The sequence below is a fragment of the Myotis davidii genome, unplaced genomic scaffold, assembly GCF_000327345.1.
Source record: "Myotis davidii unplaced genomic scaffold, ASM32734v1 scaffold217, whole genome shotgun sequence".
NCBI lineage: Eukaryota > Metazoa > Chordata > Mammalia > Chiroptera > Vespertilionidae > Myotis > Myotis davidii.
The window spans coordinates 8,160,597-8,165,522 of NW_006290034.1; the positions used below are offsets into that span (position 1 = coordinate 8,160,597).

Genomic DNA, 4,926 nt, shown 5'->3' on the forward strand with positions numbered 1-4,926 from the left:
GCAAGAAGAGGAAGAACATATTATTCCTTACCTAGAACCCAGCTGTGCGCTCCACCCAGGCTTTCTAAAGAGATGTGCTTGGTTCATGTCAGTAAGGCCAGGAAATTATTTTTCAAAGTTTCAATCTCTGAGGACAATATCTTCAAGAAGTTATGGGTCACCAGGACCACCTAGACCTTTCACAGAATAAGCCATTGAACTGCTCTCTGAGCTTTCGTGGGGGCACCTGGATCTGCGGCGGACCCCTGCGGGGAGATAACGTTCATAAGAGGCAAGATTCCTTATGGAAAACGGATGGCTTTTATGCTCACCGAAAACAAACAAGAATTTTCACAGTAAGAACGTCACTCTCCCAAAGAATCTCCTGTTTGTCCCCTGGGGTTCTGTGGGGAGGGGGAGGTGGCCTGTCCCAGGAGGACAGCTTGACCTTCACATCTCCCCCCAAGTGGCCACGTCTCTCTCGAGGTCACGAGAAGGGGCTCCCAAACCAAGAAGCGATTCTTGAGGACTGAGCACCAGCAACTCTGAGGTTTAGAGGGACCGTTAACAGTGATGTTAACATATCCATTAAAGCTTCCAAGGGAACGCCTCATGTAAGCCTACCACCGGCTTCACAGGATAGTGTGGAACCCCCGAGTCTAAACTGCCCACCCTTCAAAGCAGGGCCTATTGGTTTTAGCTTAGAGAGAGTCCGGTGTTAATGATGCCAAGATTCTGGGTCCATGGAGAGGAACTCTGGCCAATGGCTGTCACGTGCAGTCTGGCGAGCTGAGCGGCTCAGCACACCCATCAGCATGGATGAGAACTTCATTGTGAGGAGACAGGAAGGGGGAGGGCAAGTGCCGTCATTGAAGACCAACTGTATTCCAGGCGCTGTGCCAGGCACTGACCACAGGTGACCCCTTTTAATCTCAGCATCGATATGATCTGCTCCAAGCAAGACTGAGAAAGGAAAAACCATCTGTACAGGCCGCTAGAGGCTTTCGAAGTGTTACGTACAAACCCGAGGATCCATTCTCAGCCCATCTGTCTTGTTTGTGGCTGGAGCCCCCAAGGCCTAGCACAGAGGCTCACGCGTAGTAGTTGCTCAATAAATATGTCTTAATGAATACACCTTTTAAACCCATTCCCCTTTCAGAAAAACAAAGCCGTTCATTTTGTTATGTAATTTCAAAACAACGGGCTATCCTAACAAAAACAATCAATCAAATGGAAAGTTTGAATGAGGCTTTTTGAATTGCAGGTGAGCCTGCTCTTTGACATCCCCTCTGAGGGGTCGTGCCCTGCTGGTTAAAAATTACTGCCTTAGAAGTAGTCATGTCTGGAGGTTGGAAATGAGAGGAAGATTATAGGAAATAAGCACGGATGTGCACAGTGGCTGTGTACAGAGCTATCTACTGTGGGGTGTGGCATTCCTCGGGTCATAAGTAGAAACAATGACTGGAGATGTCCATAATCGCTTGCATGACATTCATACAGGAGAATATTCTACACCCACTAAAATCAAGATTTTAAGGGTATTCAATGACATGGGGAAATGCTATATAATTTTAAGTGAAAAGGGGCAGGATACAAAACTGTATTTTCACTGTTGTAATACCTCTACCTTATATATGCCTGGGAAAATGCCAGAAGGAAATACACCAAAATGTTAGTTATTTCTGGGTGATGGAATCTTTAGTGATATTTCATTCTTCTTCATACTTTTCCTCGTTTTCTATTATGTTAGAATGCACATATAGTATTTACATAATTTTAAGTTTTGTGGGTTGTTTTTTTCTTTAAGAAAGAGGGATCTGGGCCTTGGCTGGTGTTCAGTTGATTAGAGCATCAGCCCGAGCACCGAAAGGCTGCCCGTTCAGTTCCCGAGGGCCCAGGCGGCATCCTTGATCCTGATCCTGGGACGGGGCGTGCAGGAGGCGGCCAATCAATGTTCCACTCTCACATCAATGTTTCTCTCTCTCTCTCTCTCTCTCTCTCTCTCTCTCTCTCTCTCTCCTTCCCCCCCTCCTTTCCTCTCTAAAAATCAATAAAAATATCTTTTAAAGAAAGAGGGATTTGATAATAAAACCATAATAATAAAGAATAAAGAGTTCGCTTCCTCCCGGGGGCCACACTCGAGGGAAATGGCGGAAGTTTTTATGCTGATCTTTAACTCTTTTTGCTAATTTTATATTTTTTTAGGGATTGTCCCCTTAATTGGGCCTATGGTCAGCATAGTCAGCCGCTTTGCAGATTTGAGTCCATAATCTTGTCTTTAGTTTTCCACCTTAGCCCAGCCCATAGCCGCCCTGAAGCCATCTCTGCACCCTGTGGGAAAGGCCTCCACCGTCAGAAAAGCACTTTTGTCAAGAGTGTCAGCTACTCACTCAGAAGCATTGTTCACGGCTGGGCCCCAGGTGCTGCGGCGGCACCGGAGAAGGTCCATTTCATTCCGAGGTCTTTATACCACCCTGCAGATGTGAAAGGCTGGCTATTTGTTTCTTTCTTCCCAGGTATCCCCCCTCCTACCCCGCCCCCCGCCCCCAGGAACTGCAGTCTGAAAGGCAGGCTCAACAAAAAAGGGGGAAATCCTGCCATTTGCACAGCATGGATAGCCCTGGAGAGCATTCTGCTGAGTGAAATGAGTCAGACGCAGAGGACAAATACTGCGTGATCTCATTTCTGTTGAAATTTTTAAAAGCCAAACGCATACAAACAGAGAGTAAAATGGTAGTTGCCAGGGGTGGGAGGGTAGGAGAAATGGGAGAGGTTATGACTTCCAGTTATCATGTGAATATGTTCTATAATGCAGAGCATAATGACGACAGTCAACAGCACTGTGGTATGTACTTGCAGGTTGCTGCGGGAGTAGATCTTAAATGTTCTTACCACACACACACACACACAGACGTAATGCTGTGAAATGCGGGGCTTTAACTAACTTTATTGTGGTAATCATTTCAAAATATATACATGCATCAGATCATCACGTTGCATGCCTTAAACTTCCACAATGTCAATTATATCTCAATAAAACTGGGGGGAAAAGGAAAGAAAGAAAGCTGTGTTCAGATGAGAGTTAATTGAGTCGAAAGCCGGCCTGCGGGCCGCTGGGCTCTGCTGGCGGGAGCTTTGCTTGTGCCAGGTGTTGCCCAGCTCCAAGGCCCTGGGCCAGAAAATGCCAGAAAGGGCCCACCGGTCCTCACTAAAACCTTCTAAGTCTGATGCTGAGGTCCTGTTGAGAGGAGCCCCGGAGAACAGGAGGGGTTTGTGGGAGAACTGAGTGTTACATTGGAAGGGAAGTATTTTCAAATTGTATTGCTTCTGGTAGAATGACATCAGCCATGACAATACTATGGTAATACTAAGTGAATAGGCAGGTAAACAGAGGCAGCTGCAGAGAACAGTGTGCAAAATGGGGCTAATACTACCCGTCTTGCAAGGTTGTTTTGAGAATTAGTAACAATATGTGCAGCATGCAGGATACCATCCCTGGTGAATAGGAGTCAGGCGATCACGGTAGATGTAAAGCCGCTTTGTTCTTCTAGGGTGACGTTTATGTGTATAGCTAGGATTTCTTTAATGGGAAAAGAAACAGCAAGCTGAGAGCTAAGGTGGGAAGGCGCACAAAACCGGGGTCTGTGGAAGGATTGAGGACCTTGAACCACGATGAGTGTTAGAGCTCCCCCTTCAGGTAGAGTCTGGTGTGTGTTAGTAAAATGTGGGGGCAGCTTAGCTAAGCCACACAGAGGCAGATGAAAACTCAGTATGCTTCTCTAACTTGGTCTTTTTTCTCTACAAAGAATAGTATTACTTATTCAGTGAGCTTTGCACAGCAATGCTAAAACTATACATGAATGTTAATGCATCTATTTAATTACTAGAGGCCTGGTGCACGAAATTCGTGCATGGGTAGCGTCCCTAAGCCTGGCCCATCTGGGCTGATCGGGGCCTTCCAGCTGCCAGCCGGGGCCTCCCTTCATTCTGCACTGCCCCCTGGTGGTCAGCTCACATCATTAGCGAGCAATCAAACTCTGGGTCTCCCAGTCAATCTCCTAAGGGGACAATTTGCATATTAGGCTTTTTTATACATAGATACTTCATTGGATAACACATGATTTAGAGCAAGTTTTTTTTATTGTTGACAGTATTACAGATGTCCCCATTTCCCCTCCTTCCCCCTCCACCCAGCTCCTGCCCCACCCCAGCCTCCACCACACTACTGTCTGTGTCCATGGGCTGTGCATACATGCATATATGTTCTTTGGTTGATCTCTTCCCCTCCCTCCAACCCCACTCCCCTCAGAGAACTGTCACTCTGTTCCATGCTTCTGTGCCTCTGGAGCTATTTTGTTCGTCAGCTCATTTTGTTCATTAGATCCCACACATAAGTGAGATCACGTGCTCTCTGTCTTCCTCCGACAGAGCACATTGTTTTTAAATGCCAACACCATGAGCTAAGTAAGTCGCTTTCTCACTGACTTTCGATATGAATCGGTGCTCTTTTTCACCCAAAGCTTAGGCAGAACTCACTCACCAGGAACGTCGGTTGGGTTATCAAAACCCAGCTTGTCATCTCTCCACATCACCAACGCCATTTCTGTGTCACAAGGCACACGGCAAGCATCTACTGACCATTAACTCTGGGAAACAAACAACAACGTTACAGTAAGGCGCAGGAGAACGTGGAAGGATGAGGCGTGGGCTCCTGCCCTCGAAGATCGTCTCATCTAGCTGTGAAGACAAAGCACACGTTCACGAAATAGTTAAGTCACAAGCCAGAAAGCAAGTGTGCGGTTATCTACACTAGAGCCCACACCTCATCCAACCCCACAGCCCCATTCCAGTACCCAGGTTATGGCACAACACGGGGGCTCAACAGCTGGTTAGGAAATTACGCTGGTCGCCATGAGAGAGAAAGTCAATGCTGAATGACTATAGAAG

The 4,926-nt window shown here is 46.8% G+C and overlaps 1 long non-coding RNA gene across 1 annotated transcript in view; it reads right to left on the reverse strand.

The window, feature by feature from the left end:
* Positions 1 to 4,388: 4,388 nt before the first annotated feature.
* Positions 4,389 to 4,926, reverse strand: part of LOC107182984 — a 16,608-nt gene continuing 16,070 nt past the window's right edge. The window contains exon 4 of the long non-coding RNA XR_001513762.1: positions 4,389 to 4,398. This is a non-coding gene — a long non-coding RNA (uncharacterized LOC107182984). The remainder of the gene's footprint in view (positions 4,399 to 4,926) is intronic.